Raw genomic sequence first — 21,886 nt, forward strand, 5'->3', positions numbered from 1 at the left:
GAGATGGCAAAAAGTAGGCGAGAAAGAAAGAGAGAGAGAGGGCGGAAAGGGGCAACGAAGGAAGGGAAATGGAAGGAAGTGGAAGGGTAGGCCAATCAATATTAAGGACTAGTCAGAGGAGCTGCATCCAGTCTTCTCTGGAAAGGAGTCTCCTCCGAAAGTGAATAGAATAACGCCGAGCTCACTACTACAACAAACACGCCATTCACACAAAAATCGCCCGTGGGGCTAAGACGTCTAAGTAGCTGTGGGGGCTCCCTACGCGGAAGCAGTCAGTGCACAGCCGGATAGGAAGTTACCGTAACGCTAGGAATCATAGAGGCAAGAATTTCGATATGGAATATTTTCTAGGATAGTGAAATTTGTGAAACTAATGCCGCCATTGCAACTCTGCCCCGCCAACCCTTTTACCACCTTCAAACAATGGGTTTCCGAATCTACGGTGAACTCCGATTATTTCTGTTCTCTTTCAAATTATAAAGAAAAACCAACTCAGAGCTTCCTGCAGTAATACGCCTCGGGCCCTCGTGGCGGGGAAGGATATCTCCCTCTAGAAAACACGGATTTAAGGAATACCTCAAATCCTGCGAAATGTAGCAGTTCCGGCAAAAAAAGTACAAACGTGATAGAGCATTCGCTCTATTATTGTATACTTAGAAAAAAATGTCTATCTAAGCATCGGCTCCCTGATGTACGCGCACCCAACAGAGGAAGAATGAAAAATAAATGTGGTTGGACATTACGTCTCAGTCCCGGCAAATCAATCATTTCACGTCCCCGTGGTGTCTCTCTCGGGGTAAAATGTGTGCGTGCCATAGCATCTACATCTACATCTATCTACATCAATACCCTGCGAGCCACCAAGAAGGTGTGTGGCAGGGGGTGCAGCACCAGGATGAAAGGGTAAGGGATGAGGGGGTTAGGGTTTTTCAAATGGATGGGGAAAGGTGGGAGGAACCTGCAAAGAAATATATATATAAATATACTAGTATAACGATGCGCTGTCGCTAACTTGTAGGTTAATACTTATTATGTCGAGCCGACTCCTGGGGGATTTCGATTAGAAACATTCTGGTCTCTTATTGTTCTTGGAAAAAATAACCATTTAAACCTGTCAGTCTTGCAGTCTATCTCTCCAATCTTATATTCGTGATCCCTCTGCCCGTAATACGTTGGGGTTCGTATTATGTTCTTGATGTCATCGAAAAAGGACCCATCTTTAAATGCTTTTAATAAGTTTAATCTATATTTTAAACACCTCTATTTAAGGGAATCCCAGCCTAAATTATCTAGTTACGCTACTGCGTTGGTGATAATAATTTTTGACAAATCTAGCCCCCCTCCGCTGAACTCGATCCAATTCCGAAATCAAATTTATCTTTGAGGAGCCAATATACTGGCAGCATACTCTAGGTGGGGCCTGACTAGGGCAAGAAAACATCGTTCCTTCACTTTTTCGCCACATTTACCCGGCACTCTTTTTACAAATCCAAATTTTTTTATTAGCACGACCGCATATTTCTCGTATGTGTGGATTTCAGATCGTGAGTAATTGTTACACCCAAGTACTTAAAGGAATCTACCCTCGCAATTTCTGTTTGTTTCACTTTGTAACTAAATGGGAGGGAATTACTCTTTTCCCAAAAATGTATTACTAAGCATTTTTTCAAATTTAATTTCAATTGCCATGTATCACACCAAGTCTGAATTGCATTTAGGTCGTTAGCTAACGCGACTCAATAGCAAACGTCTGCCTGACTGCTCCCTCTGTGGGAAGAAATTCAAACGCAGCAATGCGAACGACTTGTCTCTCTCTTGCTCAGCGTCTCCAAATTCAAGTCTCCAAGCTCAGGGAAAGAACTGTGACACGTATATTACAAAAGCAAAGACTGCGCCGACAATGCAATCCACTCAGACGATGCAATCCACTCTGTTAGTAACTTTACCTGCATGCTGAATCCCCCCCACCTCATTACCCCCATCCTGGATAATTGTTAACTAAGATTTTGTTACAAATAAACACATATGTGGTATGACATTATTTGAATATAAACCTGAAAGAGAGATGGAAGATGGTATTTGGGACCGATGTTATATAAGGCTGACCACACGCGAATTAAGTTAACTATTTTTCTAGACTTTTGCTGAAAAATAAGAATTTCTAAATTCACTAACTATACCACCTTCGTGCACAACATTCACGAAAGTCTAATTTATGAATTTTGCTGCGCAAATAATTTAGCATTTTGGATTTAAAAAAACCCTCTAATGCAAATATGCACAAAAATTCTATTCAATAAATAAAATCAAACATTAAACAGTGTCCAACTTCCGAATTATAGAGATAGAATTTGATAGCAATCGTTTCGTATTTAATGCAAGTACACGTTTGGCATGGAAAGAAAAGAGACGAAACAGCTCCTTTCAAAATGCCCCTCCTTTTGTGAGACACTTGTGACGAATACACCGCGAAGGTCGTTCTAATTTCGAACTGACGTCGAGGAGGACATTTCGTAAGGAACGCGGACGCACTCGTGTTATGGATAACATAGAGATAACGTCACGTGGTGGGAGCTCGACTCCAAATCGTCTCAATTCGAGACAATTGAATTCATTGTCCGGATCCTCGGCTGCACTGTTCCCAGGATCACGCAACTGCGCACACGCGATCCGGCCAGACACGTCGCGTGACTCGAGGGAGGGAGGGATGGGGAACACTTCCTCCAAGTTGAGGAGAGATCTACGCGCGTCCTAGGGATGTCGAAGCGAGGGATTCAAGAGCAGCGGAAACAGCCCATGAATAGCTTCGGGGGCATTTCACTTTCGAGGGGTATACTATGAATTATATCGAGTGCTGGTTACAATTGACAAAAAACGCTTTCACTGAATAGTTATAATGGGCGCCAAAAAATAGTAAATTTATCTCGAAATAAACAATCCAAGGTTGTTTATGATAGTGCAGAGAGAGGGAGAGGGAGTGAGATGTGGGGGGTGGTGGATAGGGATACGGAACAGGGAGAGAAATCTCTCGGCTTGGATTGGCGATGGGGTCGACCGAATTGGAAATTCGATTGCGAACGCATCTTGGTTCCCGAACGCCATGTCCAATAAACCACTACGTCACCTGATCGGAAATAACCTCAGTGGAAAAACAAATACGGTTATTCGAAATGTAAATCTAATGGATACTCGTAAATACTTAAATTAAATTGTCTCGTTCGCCATAAAATGGAATGCGCCGCAATGAAATGCATGGATTTGTGGAGAAACTTCTAAATTATTAGATATGGCTTAACTATGGCAAAATTATGGGCACCGAAAAACATTTTGATGACAGTAATTCGACATTTACCTTTAAAGAAAATGTCTACAATTACATCTAACGATTTCTTACTGCAATAAGCTAGTATCTTTTCTCCCAGTGATACATTTTCTCATGAAAATTTGGCATTCTTTTCGTATCATGGCTGTTTTTGGTGAAGATTAAGTCACTCGAGTTGAAATTATGCGCAGCAATAGTGAAATATGACATAGCGTCTGCACTGAACAGATATTTCTGCGTAATCACTTTTTATTTGGGGAGGGTTTGCGCGACAGATCGTAAAGACTTTCGTACTTGCGGCTTCGCCGATAAGTTTCGCACTTATCGTACCGTGACATATCCATAAAATATGTATATCCTAAATTTCGTGTTCGAAAACAAAGATCAGACTAAAATTGTGAAGAACTGAGAACTCTTGAACTAAACCCCATCGGAATAGAAAACACCAACAAGTACATGTACTAGTCAGTTACATTTCTAATAAAAATAACTCACCCCTTTTGCTAACACTTCCAAAAATACACTCCATGGCTCCAGTGGAACCTAGTTCCGAAGGAGTAGTAAAGGTTTACTACTTATGCATTGGCATTGGTGACAATAATTTTTCAACTCATAAAATGACCTAAATATTAACTTTTACAACAGGGGAAATAGCGTACATGTACTGTCATACTAAATAGTACGATTGAACTAAATAACCTTGCAAATTTCCATAATTGCAGTATGTAAAATACGAATTAATACTGAATAATTCAATGAATCTGACACGAATTATCCATTCTGAATTATAGGTCACTGACGAAAATAGTGAGCGTCGGTTAAAGTATCTCAAGTTCTCCAAGAGTTTATCGAAAGGGACAGGTTCAGCATATTTTTGTTCGCACACCCCTTTATCTAAGTTCGCATGAGCACAATCCACGCTGACGCGGTGTTGAGCACGCGATGACGGCCCCAACGCAACGTCATCGAATAACGACAATACAAACACGGGCGGCAACTCTTTTATCTGCAAGAAAAAATGCTTGCATAACATTTAATTAATAGAGGCAGGGATGCCAATTACTCCCTGTCCAGTTGTTACGGTAAGCTGATGTGACCTCCTGGTAAAGTTTCTCTTTATCACCCCTTGTCCCTTCACGTTTGTACGAGTAGCACCAGCGAGGTGATGGGGTCGGGATAAGTTTTGAGGCTAACTATATATTTCTGGAAAATATCGCGCACGTCCGTGAAGACTTTCTTGACCCCATTGGCGTGAATGTATTAGCATAAATAGCAGCTCCACTAAAACCCACGTGGGCACCACTGGAGAACAACTGATGGGATATATTTTTTTTTTTTTAAAGGTAATATACCGGTTAAGGTAGGTTTTTGGATGGACACAACTACCAAACAAAAATTTTATTACTCCTAACAAAACACAAAATCCATCATCCTACTCTATATCAGGTCCCTCTTCATCTCTAAGTACTTTCTTCCTCCCTTCATCCCGTCCAGCATCCCTATCCTGTTCCTTCCCTTTCCTCTTTTGCCCAACATTCTACCCTCTATCACAGTCTTCAACATCCCACTGCCGGTCAACACCCCCTTCATCCACTTTTCCTGCCTCCATAGGATTGCTCCCAACAAACCCCTCTCTTCGCCCACCATACCAAGTACTTCCTCATTTGTTTTCTTCTCTGTCCATTTCACCTTCTCGATTCTTCTCCACACCCACATTTCAAAAGCCTCCAATCTACGTCTATCCTCTTGCTTCAACGACCACGTTTCCGCACCGTACATAGCTACGCTCCATATCAAAGTTTTTACGAGTCTTTTCTTAACATCCTTACTCAAAGTCCCCGTCATCAACTCCCTCCTCCTTCTGAAAGCCTCTTTGCCTAGCGCAATTCTTCTCCTTACGTCCCTACTACTTTGACCGTGTTGGTCCAAAACACTACCGAGATACGTAAACTGTTCTACCTGCTCTAGTTTTTGCCCTCCTATTTTAATGTTAAGCTTGCCCTTTTTCTTTCAAGAAAATCGCATAACCTTTGTTTTATTAATATTGATTCTCATCCCATACCTGTCGCACTGAATTTCCAATTCACTCAGCAATGCTTGCAGCCCCTTGGCTGACTGACAAACTAAAGCTTGGTCATCAGCAAACCTAACTGATTTTACGAATTCCCCGCCCACTTTCATTCCTACCTCCAGTTCTTCCCATGCCTCTTTAATCATTTCCTCTGCATACAGGTTGAACAGCAACGGTGATAATGGGCAACCCTGCCTTACACCTCTTCCTAACACTGCCCATCCTGACTCCCCGTTTCCCACCCGCACCTGAGCAGTCTGAGACATGTACAGGTTGCGGATTAGCCTCCTTTCCCTCCAATCTATTCCTATCTTCTGCAGAATACTCATTAGTTTTTCCCAATTCACTCTATCAAACGCTTTTTCGAAATCTACGAAACAGGCAAATACCTCCTGGTTGTGTTCTATATTCCTCTCGATTAATAATCTCATTACTGCAATGGCCTCACGCGTACCTCTCCCCTTCCTAAACCCAAACTGATCATCCCCTAAGTAATCATTTGCCCTACTCTCTATCCTTTTGTTTATGATCCTGAGAACAACCTTAGCTGCGTGGGATATCAAACTAATTGTCCTATAGTCCTCACATGACGTGGCCTTTACCTTTTTCGGAATAGGAACTAAAACTGATCTCACAAAGTCTTCCGGCCAGATTCCCTCCTCATAAATACTACGGATCAGCCCATATAGCCTCTTCCTCCCACATTTTCCTAAGCATTTTAAAAGTTCCACGGGAATGTTATCTACCCCCACGGCCTTATTTAGTTTCATCTCCCTTAATGCCCTTTCTATCTCATTGTCTAGTATGCCTGGACCTAAGCTGTCTTCCTCTACGTCATTTTCTTTTTCAATGTCTAACTTTGTTGGTCCGAGTTCTTTACTATACAGTTCTTCTATATACTCCTTCCATCTCTCTTGGATCTTTCCTGCGTCAACTATTACCTTACCAGCCTTATCTCTAACTGTTAGCATAGCTCTTCCTTTCTTACTTCCCGATAACGATTTAACTTTGCTGTACAGCGCACCGATTTCACCCTTCCTCTGCAGACTTTCCATATCCTCGCACTGCGTCTTCCACCATGCTTCTTTTGCTTTATTTGTTGCCCGCGTCAATTTATTGTTTAATTCTTTGTACTTCATTTTGCCTAATTCTGTATTTATATCCTTCCATTTTCGCCGCTCATCCATCTTTGTAATCATCTCATCCGTGATCCATGGTTTCCTAGTCCTTTTTGTGTTAACGGTTCCAATAGTGTCTCTTGCGGCTTTAGACAACCCTTTCTTGATCATGTCCCATTTTTCTTCGATAGTACTAAGCCCTTTACCATCCTCCAAGATTTTCTCTACCGCCTGTTTGTATTCCTTCCTTTTCAACCCATTTAATGCTTCTACATTCCATTTTCTAACTCGCCGCCCCTGCCTTATCTTTTTGAAACGTACGCTACATTTCATAACAACTAAATTGTGGTCTGAGTCCGCATCCGCTCCCGGGAAACTGTGGGAATTTATCACACTGTTCCTAAACCTGTGTCTAACCAGGATATAATCTAGCTGATATCTTCCTGAGTCGCCTGGCATTTTCCATGTATACCTGCGTCTTTTGTGGTGTCTAAACCAAGTGTTGGTGATGACTAACCCCTGTCTCCTGCAGAACTCAACTGCTTTCTCCCCGCGGTCATTCCTCGTGCCTAAACCGTAGTCCCCCACCTCATCACCATCTCTTCCTTCGCCTACCGCCGCATTCCAATCCCCCATCACTATCAAATGTTTCCCTGCAGGAACACACGCGATCATGTCCTCCAACTGATCGTATATCCTATCGACCTCTTCTTCCTTATGGTTGCTCGGTGGCATGTATACCTGAATAATAACTAAGTTCGTCGGTTCTGCTTTTATCTCCACTAGTAGTATTCTATCCGTTACCTGCTCTGTGTTGACTACGCTTCTTCCTACCTCTTCATTTAATACTATGGCAACTCCTCGTTGGCTCTCGTCCCCACCGCTGTATATTTTTCTATACTTATCACTCCAGTAATCCCCGCTATCTTTCCCTCTCACCTCGCATAGACGTAAAATATCGATATTTCCCCTTTCCATCCCTCGCCTAACATTCTCCAATTTCCCTGTCCTCATCATTGTCCTAACATTCCACGTTCCTATTCTAACTAATTTGGTCTTCTTCTCCTGCGTCTTTTGTCCTGCTGCTGCTGGTTTTCCCTTGCAAGGGTTTCGTGGGATGACGACCGCGGAAGCCTTGCCTCCCCCGCTGCCGGGCACGACACACGGCCGATTGGGCCGAGCCCCGTGGTTGCCAGGACTCAAAATATCTCTATTGTCCATCACATTGTTCTTGGGAATGATAATTGAGGTGGTTTCCCGTTGCCTTCCTCAATAGTGTTTTTAACGTGACACCATCACTTACTGGCCGCCCCACTGGGGTCAGACGCCATTGCAGCCGCCTCACTGAGGAACAGACGCTGCGTGGACTACCTTTCGTCTGGCTCCTAACCTTCGACCTATCTGGCATGGGTGACCCTACCAGGAGCAATTTTTATTACTCCCGCCAGCACAGCTCTAGGGGTCATCGGAACGCACAAGCCCTTCCACCACGCCAAGGTTGTAGTCCGGGGAGGGATGGGATATATATATATATATATATATATATATATATATATATATATATATATATATATATATGCTTTCGTAGGCGTAACACGGAAGTGCCGAATAGTACAATACACAGCCATTACTTCTATATCTTCAGAGGAAGACGGATTGTTTCCGTCGAAATATCAAGAAATAACGTGTGAGTGTTCTTCTTTTTTTTTGTGTTTCTATATTGTGTGTTACTGTGTATTGTACTATATATATATATATATATATATATATATATATATATATATATATATATTTATATAAAATATGAGTATTCGACAGTGTATGGTGCCTCTTATGAGTAATATACTCACGGCCTTACTACGGGTCAGTGTTTGAAACCGTTTCCACCGAGTTCTGCGGTGTGCCACATTCCTCCCTGTGTCTTTGGGGGCGGAGATCATGAGTGGCACATTCATGGGATCGTTGGATTTCCCCTTCTTACTTTTCAATTCTGATTTGCCATTTGTTATTAGATAGATTTTAACGATACTCTAAAGAGCATATCCATGTTAGTTTACATGCACTTGCATGCGTGTAAGTCGAAAAGGTTTCAGCATGAATATATACGTCAATGCGGGTGTAATTTTGCATGTGGTTTAATTCTCTTTCACGGATGTTCAGCTGACAACTCCCGCCACACGCCCCTGCGACGGCTTCCGAGGTATTATGTAGATGTAACGAAACTTCCGGCGCTGAAACCACCCATCCAACAACGGTATGCGTCTTAAAATTGAGTCACTCAAGAAATGTGGGGGTTGGTTGTTGATCACACTCAATTCATATCACACAAGTATTTTCCATGCACCTCTCTCTGTTTTAATATAATATGATTATCTATAATAAATATGTGGGTCGCGGTTGCCTAGAGGTAGAGAGCCGGACTACCGACCAGAAGGCCCAGGTTCGAATCCCGGGCAAGCCTCTCTGGGCACCTGCAGCTCCATCCAAGCTATGCGATATCTTCCTGGGGAAACCATAACCGGCACAGGGAAAGGAACTGACCCCCCTACCCTGATGTGTGAATTTCACACGCCGCCGGGCTTATTACTGGGTGAACACTGCCATCACCTACCAAACCGACGATCGGGCTGTGCTAATGGTTTTTTTAAAGTAAATGCTACCGTGAAAATAGCATAAAATGTCTATTGGTAATACCCCTACTCTTTCTTTTGAAGGAGGTGGGATTGCAATAATCGAAAATTAATATATATATATATATATATATATATATATATATATATATATTTATATATATATATATATATATATATATATATATATATATATAAAATATCTTCGAAATGGAACGCTCTTCGGTGACGCATAAATATATAAAAACACAGATGTAGATTTTTAGAATATAGAGACACAAAGAAAGGACACTCACAATTTGTTATTTTACGTTTCGACAGCACGGCTGTCGTCTTCAGAATCAGACAATCACAGACAGACCTTCTGAAGACGACAGCCGTGCTGTCGAAACGTAAAATAACAAATTGTGAGTGTCCTTTCTTTGTGTCTCTATATTCTAAAAATCTACATCTGTGTTTTTATATACACTATATATATATATACACATACGAGGGTCATCCGGAAAGTAGTACCCGTTCGTGCCGCATGAAGTGCTGACGACGCGAGTAGCCGCTGGACGAGGTCAGATAGCTTCAGTGGCTTGTCTGCCTTCTCTGAGCCAAGTTGCGTGACGCTAGCATTGCCTGTGTTGTTTCTGTGATTGTTTACAATGTTTAAAAAAATTGAGAACGCCGCCAGTTGTGAAGTGAGGGCAGTGATTAAATTCCTCAATGCAAGAAACGTTCGCCCATGTGATATTCATCGCCAATTAAAGGAGGTGTATGGAGACAATGTAATGGACGAGTCGTCTGTTCGGCGGTGGTGTCGCAACTTCAACATGGGGAGGGGGAACACACACGACGATGAGCGTTCGGGGAGACCGTCTGTCATTACAGACCAACTGGTGAGCTCAGTTGAGACGAATTCGTGAGGAACGATCGGCGCGTCACAATTGATGACATCTGTGAGCATTTTCCCAATGTTTCTCGAACAATTGTTCATGAAATTGTTAAACACCATCTGCATTATGCAAAAATTTGTGCAAGATGGGTCCCTCGCGTATCTCAATGAGCTGGCGGCGAAGGACTATGCAGCAGGAATACAGAAACTTGTCACACGTTATGACAAATGCCTTAATTTGCTTGGAGATTATGTTGAGAAGTAGTTTAAAGTATCCTCTTTCAAATAAAATTTTTTATGTTTGTTAATATTTACTTTTGTGTCTTTATTTCACGAACGGGTACTACTTTCCGGATGACCCTCGTGTGTGTGTGTGTGTGTGTGTATATATATATATATATATATATATATATATATATATATATATATATATATATATATATATATATATATATATATATATATATATATATGTAAAACTGTGTTTTGACTTACTATCCACTAAGCTCTCTATCGCGCATAACTGATTAACACAAGGCCAGTTGGAAAGGGTGCAGATTCCAAGCAGAAAAACTCTCCTTGACCGGGACTTTATCCACGGACCGTGACTTGCCGGGTTCTACATATTAAGTGATGGAAGAAACGCACCCACCATTGAAATCCGCGGAGTTTTATGCAGCCAAATTCCTCGATTTAAGGAAACACACCCGTCGCGGCGAACATCTGCACATGCACTATTAACATGAGTCAACATCATCCTTCCATGTAAATTGATTTCAAGCTCAACTCAGACTTACACTGACTTATTGTCCGGCGATGGAAGGTCGTGAAATATTCTCATAATTTCCCCCGTACATACTAGGGCCTATATTTCAATAACAATGCAACATTAGGTCAATTTTAATTTCGCCTCAATCATGCAGGTACCAGATGACGAACTGATTGACGTGATTATGCCAAGGTTTTTTAAATGAAAAAAACATCTTGAAAATGTTGCCTCGTCATTACTGTTGGTGATTTTTAACACCCTTTTAAAAAACGCCATTTTTCAACACCCTGCTGAAAAATATCGGCACTTATATTTAAACCGGGTCCATGCCCACGGAGGCGGGGCCATCGGGACGGAAGGCGATGTGGAAATGGAGCCGAGAGCAGTTATAAATACGCTAAGCGGCGAACTGTATCACTTCGCCGTCTCACCTGTAGGCACCCCAGGCGAATAAGGACGACCCCAAGGTCGCACGGCTATTCAGAGCCCTCGTGGGACGGCCCCGCGGGGAGAACACTGACCCCCAACAACGAGGGGGGGAAGGTTATCCCTTTCATCCAGTCGTCGGGGGGGGGGATGCCGCCGCCTGCATGAAAGAGGAGTCTTTGTCATCTCTCACCGCGATTAACTCCACCTCGTGAAAGCAGTTCTCGAACATCTCCCGATTACTACTAATTCGCAGGCTAAAGGGATAATGGAATTGCAGGACTTTGGGAAGTAATGAAATAGAGATTATTACTTTATCACTACCTTCAATAGATCCAGGAATTTCCATACTACCACAATTCAGGAACACACCAGTGTAAAGGAGACGTTATATATTCACGTGAATATATTCCAGTGAAGTATCCTTGAAGTTGAACATGAACTTAGATTTTATTAAGAATTAATTATTCATCAATATTAATAACTTATTCATAATATTCATAAATATGGGGGATCGAGATGGTGCGGGGGCTAACGTACTGGCTTCCCACCCTGAGGGCGTGGGTTCAAATCCCGGCGGTGTTGAATATTTTTCAGAGGTATCTCGATCCCTACTTGAGGTGCTTTGTGGAGGGCACTTTGAGTGAGTACGCCGTCCGTCGGATGGGACGTTAAGCCGCGGACCCCTTGGCGCCTTTCGTAAAGAGTAGGCTAATGCCGACGCCGGGTTTCTCTCCACCCTTCATCCTTTCCTGTCCTTCCCCTATGGCGCAAATGACCTTAGCTGTCGGTCGCCTCCCATCAAAACTACTACTACTCATAAATATGTGGGTCACGGTAGTCCAGGGGGTAGAGCGTCGGACTACTGATCGGAGGGCCCCGGGTTCGATTCCTGGCCAAGTCTCTGGGCACCTGCACCTTCACCCAAGCTATGTACCAAGCTATAACCGGCACAGGGAAAGGAACTGGCTCCCCTACCCTGATGTGCGAATTTCACACGCCGTATAGGGCTTAGTACTGGGTGAGCTCTACCATCACCTACCAAACCGACCTTTGGGTTAATTACTGTGTTTATTCATAAATATGACTAAAGAGATAGTAAGTTCCGTTGTTTTCCTGCCCTTATCATGCTCAATTACTTGAGTTCGTAGTCAGTGTATCCCATAGGTGCGAGAAAAAATTCACTGGGCTAGTACGCCGAATGTAAAATGGATTAAAAAAGTTATGATCATAAAATAAACACTGTCTCCGTCAGATAGATGTCTCTGTTGGCAGATCTGACATGGGAGTCATTGGCAGACCATCTGACGCAAGATCGAATTCCTTATTTAAAATATAAATTGTTAAGTTTAAATGCATCCCAGACAAAACGCCATTAGATACTTCGGAGGAGACATTGGATGCCGAAATATTCAACGTCAAGGCATAATTACAAGTGCTTTATGCTGGCAAATCTAATTACACCGAAATCTCTCTCATTATTTCAGGTGCTGCAGCACAAATATGTTATAAGGGAAGGTAAATTCACGTTGGCATTGATGAGATGGCTTTGTTGACTTTTTTACAGTGAAAACACTGCTGCGTGACCACACCCGCTTAATAGGGACACGAGACCTGGTAACTGGTAAGGAAGCGGTACGCCGGTTATAGTTTTTTAGCGGAACACGCGTTTAAAGAAGACGACGCACCGCAGTGAGGCGGGTCGGCGCACACTTGCATGTCCCGTGAGTGACACTGCACTTAATGCACGCGGGGGATCGAGATGGTGCGGGGGCTAACGTACTGGCTTCCCACCCTGAGGGCGCGGGTTCAAATCCCGGCGGTGTTGAATACTTTTCAGAGGTATCTCGATCCCTACTTGAGGTGCTTTGTGGAGGGCACTTTGAGTGAGTACGCCGTCCGTCGGATGGGACGTTAAGCCGCGGACCCCTTGGCGCCTTTCGTAAAGAGTAGGCTTATGCCGACGCCGGGTTTCTCTCCACCCTTCATCCTTTCCTGTCCATCCCCTATGGCGCAAATGACCTTAGCTGTCGGTCGCCTACCCTAAAAACTACTACTACTACTACTTAATGCACGCGTGAAACGCCACCTCCACTCTCTTAGGTAATCCGATGATTTGACTTCATTATTGTCACATTAACAAGGTTTCCATTAAAAAAGTATCGGTAACAATTTTTTCCTGACGTGTGCGTGAAGGCCGTCGATTAAGTGTGATGTGCATGATCGTAAATTGGCATTGACATGATAGGGCACACAATTATCACTGAAATTTTGGCGAAGCGAAAGATCTGCGCTAAACTCTTCCCGAAGGTCTCTCGACGGACGACCAAGAACATAGCTGAGCATCTGCTCGCACGCCTACCCTTAAGGACCTTCCGTCAACCATGGAGCCTTTAAGAGTCTTGGAAAATCCGCTCTGGCAAAAGTGTGTCGGCGCTCAAGGGTGATGTACTTTGAAGAATTTTGAGTAATTGTAGCAATATTTGAAATATATCTATTTTTTCCAAAACTTTTCCTGGTACTTTTCATACAAACCACTTATATCATTGGACTCTCGACGCAAAGGAGACCAGAAGGAGGAACATGTAAATCGTCTCAATGGGAAAGTTGGGGCATATATCCCAGATCAATCCCGTCGTCCAGCGTTACCCGATGAATGAAACATCAATGACCGACGAGCTACTTTTTGAAATAACAAAAACACAACATGGAAATAAACACAATTATTGCCAAACAAGTTGAAAATTATTTATATGAGAGCAAACCCAATTAACTATTCGAATGCTTTGAATAAATTTCAGGGCTCATTGATGACGAGGAGATATTGACTCTCATCTGATAGAAATAATAATATGGATATTTTAACTAATGTAAGTATCTAATAGCTAATAATAATAATATGCTGGTAATTCTGAAGGGGTATTTCCCAATGATAATGAAATTACCATTATGACCTTTAAAACACTTTGCAATGCGAGCACTCGCACAGCCTCGCGGGTGTGTTAGACATAGCAATCATTTCAGCAATGATCGTGAGGTGTGTGGTTTCTTTTAAATATATTTTAAACATTATTTTAATTTTCCGGAAGATCTAACCCACCCACACGTTTTGAAGCATTGGGTCTGATAATTGGGCCAAGGCGACGGAAGTGAGATACATTTTTTTTCTTTTCAGATGTCATTTAAGGTTTACTCTAAACCTATTGATACACGATTAAGGCAGGCGACGCTTATTGCTTCAAAATTTTGAAAACTTCACCTAAAATCTCTCCGAATGGGCGATGTATATATTTCAATTATACTACAAATGCATACCCGGTAAAGAGGGCGTTGGTTGAAAGATAGCAATGAAAAATGAAAACCAGTGATGGATTGTGGCAGAGGAGACGATTGCCACGGATTGGCACTTGGGCAACTTGGTCATGACCTGCAGCGTAAATATCGCCTAAGGAAGGCCAATCCGCTTAGCGGGCAAGAAGCAAGGACTTTATTTAATAGAATTTTGATTCGTGGAAAAATGGGAAAGTTTTTAAAGCCGAATCGCACGGTCGATCACAGAGAAGAACATGCGCACAAAAGAGTAAAAATCTCGACAACTTGGATCACAAACTCTGAGAAGTCGGTCGGAATGCGCTTTGTTCATCGCAGCAGATATCACGCAAATAAGAAGTGGTCGGAGGGATATAAATCACCATTTAGACTCAATTCTCGCACTCAAGCTGATTGGACAAAATATTCGGAAACGTAAACATGCCTGAGGGGGAAAGTACACGGCGAGATCACGCAGGGAGTCCACGAAAACATCCCGGCTCCACGAGTGCTCCACGGCCATCGGCCCCTGAAGCCTCGAGTGTCAGCGGAACAATGAACGTCAAATACCTCACAAAGATTTCATATGAAATAAACAGAGACAGGAAATATGTTTACGCAGCAGTATTTCCTTCGATCTCTGATTGTAAAGTTCGCATCCAAAGTAATCGCCAAGCTCACACTGAGGCAACTTTTATGGATTCATCGAAAATTATACGCACAAGGAAAATCAATGTGTGTTAGGCTGTGGCATGAGAAGGCATCTTTCATTCACATCAAAGGGCATGAAAGTCAACCGACAGTCTGCAGTGAGTGGGTCCAATGAGTGGATCGCATCGGTCAGTTTATCTCTGGGCTGGCGATGGTCGGAGTCAACTTTAAATGGAGTCATCCGCCATACAAGTATATATACCCTGTATGTACATTACAAAATCATTAGCCTTGATTGGGATTCAAATCCGTATCCCTCGGCGTCCGGCCTCTTTAAAAACCCCAAATTTTCGAAGTTTAAGAGGACGCCTCGATAGCTCAACTGGCGAAAACATTCGGGCGGCCATCGAAGGTTTCGGGTTCAAATCCCGGTCAAGGTGAATTATTTCTACACATGAAATGAAAGTGAAACACCTGAAATTGTCGCAAAGTGGTACTTTATCTAAAACAATGTGGAAAGCGAATTGCTATTCACTCGCATTTAGCCTGCCATGTCCATCAAATCGGGGAAAAAATTAATGCAAGAAATAAATCTCATGTGCTGGAATTACTGAGCGGTTAAATATATTCTCTTGTTAGTTTTATTCCTTCATTTTTGTACCATTCGCTCTCTCAGCGAATATGACCTCTTTCTTTTTTCAAGGTTAAGTTCTTTAGGGAGGTAGACAGCCTACCGAGTTGAAAACATGAAATATCAGGTTCAATTTAAATGGATGATGAGGGTTTCTTACCCATAGAGCTTATTTCATTGCTTTTTTATCTCGCTTCCAAGAATAATTTACGCCTCGTGGCATTCTCAGTGCTTTTATCGCATGGGATGGATGCTATCTTTCGTGGCAGCAAAGGGAGGTAAATTGAAAGCTATAAAAAGTCAACATTTTCTAAAAAACAAATTGTGTTTGCTGTCATTATACAGGGTTGCGTCATACATACGCATGGATATCATTAAATCATCAATTATAATTGATACTGTCATCTGATTAACATATATATCCGATGACTCTAGAGAGTCTATGTGCTGCACTTAAAAAAAACTCGTATAAATTATAACCTTCATTCATTGGCTAATGTCGTAGCTGCTCCCAAAACTTCTAAACGGATCTCAATGGAATATCAGTAAACTAAGAGTGTGAGTGTCAATTCCCTGGACATATTTCTCATATGGAATAGATTCGGAGTAATTCATCACAATTTCGCATATCTTTGTAGTGAGATAGCATGACTTACGCCAAACGTCATCGGGACATCGGATCAAAGAGGGCAAGATTATGGTATAAAAGAATATTTCGCAAAGAACTTCTTACCAGCTTTTTAATTAGCATAATGACATCAGTCTGAGCCTTTCTTATTGTATGAATTAGCACATAATAACTGTGAGAGAGTTTCGTAATCCGAGAAAACTATTGCTTTCAGGCAGAAGGCACCTCCACCCATCGGAAGAGGCGATTAATTTGAAAAGGAAGAAAGTTATCCGGGGACGACAAGAAAGAGGGGAGTCTCAAAGATGAGATTATATGACACCTTTCAACACTCCCTCTGAATACAGCCCTTTCGAACATTAAACACCATTCATATCGAGGAATGAGTCACCCATTCATTCATTCCTTCATTCGAAGCACGTCTGTGAGCAAAGTGTGGAGTGCCATTGCACATTCATAAGTTTCTCAATCTGGTTAAATTTGTTAAAGCACTCACTAGCACCAGAGATATTTGGAGGGATACATCTTAAAGATGGCATGTCAGTGCAAAACCAATCAAAAATGATTCCGCTCAAGAACGAATTGAAAACTATTTATACGAAATGCACGGAAGGAGGAACTGGGTAATAAAAGAAAGGTAAGAAGTCACAAGGGACTAATAAATTGGAAACATAAAATTCATGAGGCAATACAAGAGAGGGAAGCAGTTTATCAGCTACACCAGAGTAATTGAACAGGGAGCACAAGGAGAAGGGCAAGTAAAAAGTCATCGTCAAAATGCATTTGCAGATATATTGTAGGGAAATTGAACGTGGAGAACAAGGAAAAACATATAAAACTATGAAACACATTAGCATATCCGAGAAAGTACCTAGAAATTATATTAAGCACAACTTAATATAATTCCTAGGTAATGTCGGAAATGGCATCATAAAAGATTGATGGTTTTGCCTCCTCGACCATTCATCACTTGTCCCAGCACTTGCCAATAAATCCATTGACGACAGCATGACAAGATGGAATGAAGCAGCAATTAAGGAACTTTGACAGAGTACATTTCTGAGTAGGCCACTCTTAGCAGACGACTCGCTAATCCTCCAAGACGGTGACCACACCCTTCAACAATTTGTATTTGAGCTAGAGAAGATTTCCAAAGGGCAGGATAGTATCAAAGCCAAAAACAAAGCAATGGCCATCCATGGAGCAGAACCATTAAGAGGAAAATTTAGAGGAAGTCGTTAAGAACATTAAGATATAACAAGTTAGCCACGACTCTTCCCTGAGGAATGGCATACGACAAGAAAAACTATATCAAGGAAAAGCTATAACAAGGAAAATACCTACACGACCAAATTCATGCATTTAAGACGAAATAAAGCACGACTAATACGCACAAGTCGAAGAAAAGATGAACCAAGGAAACGTCGTTTAATGTTATGAAATAATGGTCGACTATTCTAGTGATCGAATGGTCTCTTCTGTTCAAAGTAAAACAAATATGAACGATGGTTAACGCGGATGAAAGGGAGATACAGATATCGACGATGGCATTTTTGTGATAGGTTACAAGAAGTATAAGATTTCAAAGTCAAAACTGAAGACATAGGAGAAGACTTAATCTTAACAGAATCAACGATGTGCGACGATATTGAGGGAGTTGGAGGAGCGGTGCGCGAAGTGTGCACGGCTACCCAAATCATGAGCGGAGCATGCAATGGGTAGGGGGAGAGAGGGGGGGAGGATAGCGTGGCGGAAGAGATAGCTGGAAACAGTTTTGAGGGCGGAGTAGGCAGAGAGCAGCCTAATCCACGGCAGATGATGGCGAAGAACCGAAATGCTTCTTCCCGACGCCATCTCAAATTGAGGACTCAGCGGGAATATAAATCAACCATTAGAACTGATTGAGGAAAAGGGTAATGTCATTAATCGACTTGCATCGTTCGTCTCCGCATGGCGATAGACTAACCTCAGCCCTATTCAGTGTGACAAGACATATTTTGCAGGGCCAAATCCTTTGACTGGGTGCCCCAATATTGTACAAATTAAATATAACGCAAGAGGAAGAATTTTATTCGAATCAAAATCAATTTAAAAAATATTATGATAATCATTGAATAGTTTTGTTTAAGAATCACAGGTGACCGACTTCACCGAAGAGAGTAATATGAACGGCATAATTTAAATACTTTTGGAATACAACGTATTTGCCAGGTCACAGCATACAATCGATTAGGTGGAAGTAACAAATTCTCTTGAGAAGAAACTGTTACTTAAAAAAGTTGGATTGGTGCAAGGGAGAGATAAGGAAATAGCAATACTGGAGAGGACAGCCAGGAAACAAGCACAAATAAAACTGACAGTGACGGCAATGCAAGAAGAACATTACCGACCAACAATACTTGGGAACGAACATTATTACACAAGAAATAAACACGAAATAAAAATCTTAAAATGTCGGCAAAGGCAATTTTAAATCTTATTCTAAGTTAACTTATTCGGCACGATTATTCTCACCACGAAGACATATTCCTTTTAACATTTAATAGATAACATTACATTTTGGTTTCCAGATTGTTGCCCAAGCATGTCTCCTAATCAATACCGCACTGCATTCATAAGACAGCAGGATTATGGCTTAAAAAAGTCAGATGGTTTTGGCAACATAAAGCATCCGTTAAGAAAACCTATAGGCAAATTCTTAATCGTGAAAGCAGATATATACTTTTTTACACTTTTGATAAACCATCTGAATACCTTACCTCTACCATTCACCAGCTCAGCTAGTTACATTTTTTTAGATCAAGGCCCAAATACCAGCAGGTATAGCCCTTCGGCTAATTCTGTAGCCGTGATATTACACAAAATATTTTCCCAAAATAGGACTCTGCATGAATAGACAACTGCATTATATTGACCATTACGGAGCGTCAATTGCCCACACTAATTCGACTATGGAGGGAAACGATGATTTCACTAAAAATGAGAGAAGAGAATGTCCATACAAAGGGAAAAAATATCACTTCATTCCAATGAAAAGAGTAGGTAATCGACGAACTCGCTGCTCGTACCTTACCTCGTTACTAATCCCAGTCTTCCCATTCCCCCTCACTCAAAGCAACTATTTTTATACCTGTTCATTGCAATTGCCTTACCAGATACCACGGGTACAAAAGCAACCAATAATAGGCCTTTTGGCATCAATAATGAATACCAAAGCATGTCCAATGGCGAGAAGATAAACGATGAATTAGAATTCCTACAGAATTATTTATTCCTTTAAAAGGTCCTGGCAAACATTACATGTAGCGTTTTTGTTGATAGGAGTTTGATCAACAACACTTCAACCAGAAATGACTTCGAAGAATATTTTAATAAACGAATTTAATGAGAATCTGTTGCACATACAAAAACAGAATTATATAAGCATAAATCATAGATTAGATTTGAGTGAAGCAGTTGCAATTTATCGAAACAACACATTTTATATGAAAACAATTTCTTCACCAAACAAACAGGAAATACAGAGAGGGAATGTTCTTAACTCTACTACCGAGGATTACACCAAAAAAATGGCAAATGTTTTTATTCTACAGACACACTATGTACCATGTAATTAAATTACATTATTTATATATTTAATATATTAGAATAACATCTAAAAATCAATAGAAAATTACAGCGAGAAAAAATACAGAAAGCGTATTTTACATTGTATGGCTGCAAAGCCTGTGAGAGCAATACAAGAAAGATTCAAATTAAGTAAGGCACATAAGAATACATATCTGATTAAACACTACAACAATTAGTATTATAACTGATTAAGTGAAGTAATTGTGGGATGGTTATCGACATTTCATTATTTGCATATCACAAGTTAAAAAGTTTTGAAAATTTGGAAATCACAGATGGGTTCCTAATACAATCGCAACAAAATATTTACATCATAAATAATTGAACCGAGCGTAAAAATTGAAAAAAAAGGGATTGGGATGCATAAACAACTAACATAAAATTAATTTGATTAATAAAATAAATCGTAGGGCTGCATAAAAATAAAAAAAAAGACAAAAATTATAATTTTTAAAAAAACCTTTATAGAAAGATGCATAAAAAAACGATCTTATATCATATTACAATGCATGAACCTTGATGACACCATTAAGATAAACAAGAGGCATACCAGCGTGCACAAGGTGCAAACTCACGCTATCATTTTGTTTCACTGAGGCAGGAATCTGCACCGTTAGCAACTCTTGACTAACTCTACTCAGATATGAAAACAATAACAATCCAGCGCAAGACGCGATCGCGAGTGAATCAGAATTCAAATGTGGATGACATAAAGAAAAGTTCAATTCTTTGCAACGGACAACGCCCACCATATTAAAAGCGTTATCACCGCCAAACAAAAAGTGACATCCAAGCAACAACAACATCAGCATCATTATTCAAAACAACTCACCTTTTCGTCACCAAAGCTGTAAATGCCGTCCAGCGAGAATTATCGTGCGATTCACGCCAACATTTGGGAGATATCAACAAGACACAACACCTTCGCCATGCTATCTAGTCCACGCCACTTGGAATAGCGACATCATTGTGCCCGTCCCCTTTTCTTCCCGAACAAATAATCCTTCACCTTTGTCTACAACTCTTTCGCAGGGCAGGCCACGTCTGCTTTTTCGAACACTGGCGACACCAAATCCGCGGACGAGTTAAGAAACCTTCCGTTAGTTCAGATAAAAAACTCTTCAAATGCCTGTTTGACTCTCCTAGAAACAAGCCTTCTGCATGAAACCATGCATTTGCGCGAACACTTCAGTATGGCCGTCCGCAAAGTACGCCTCCCCTCTCTTCCAATTCCCTACAGATAAAAATGTTCAAACAAACGAATGGCGTCGCCCGCTCTCTCGCTTCGTGGAGGAAGTCGGGTGTATCTCGCTCGGGGCAGAGAGACGGAGCGAGAGGAGGAATGAAAGAAAGAGGTTGCGGCCACTCCCCGCCCCCTCGTGCCCTCTCCTCGAACCTCTTCCCGCCACAAGATGGTGGATGTGTTTTCGTCCGCTTCCCGGTGGCAGGAAAGATGACGAGTCTCTCGGGAATATTTTTTGGTGTAAAGAAAGCAAACTCTCTTTCATCCTTTTATCCTATCTCTCTATTAGGGTATTGGTATTTGGTTGGCATGCCTCAAAACCTGAAAAAACATTGAATACCAAAACAAACGTGTCTAAGAGATCCCACAATTCTCTTTTTTTTAATTATTTCAACCGAATTCACGGAAATAAGAAAACAAATTCCACAACTAGGGGGATGTATCGGGCGAGTCGACCCAAACTTCACGCTCACCGTCTTGCATGTGTTCTTCGGTGGCGATGGGGTGTGGGGACTGCGGGGTATAGAAGAGGGGGGGGTCCGGAAGGGGAGGAGCAAAGGGGGGGGGGGCAGAGGGGA

The 21,886-nt window shown here is 41.6% G+C and overlaps 1 protein-coding gene across 1 annotated transcript in view; it reads right to left on the bottom strand.

Moving 5' to 3' along the window:
- LOC139694682 (protein FAM13A) overlaps positions 1-21,612 on the bottom strand; it is a 332,141-nt gene extending 310,529 nt beyond the window's left edge. The window contains exon 1 of the mRNA XM_071593185.1: positions 20,898-21,612. The gene's annotated coding sequence lies outside the window, so the exon portion shown is untranslated. The remainder of the gene's footprint in view (positions 1-20,897) is intronic.
- Positions 21,613-21,886: the final 274 nt, after the last annotated feature.

The sequence above is a fragment of the Hetaerina americana genome, unplaced genomic scaffold (genome assembly GCF_022747635.1).
Source record: "Hetaerina americana unplaced genomic scaffold, ioHetAmer1.1.p SCAF_52, whole genome shotgun sequence".
Lineage (NCBI taxonomy): Eukaryota > Metazoa > Arthropoda > Insecta > Odonata > Calopterygidae > Hetaerina > Hetaerina americana.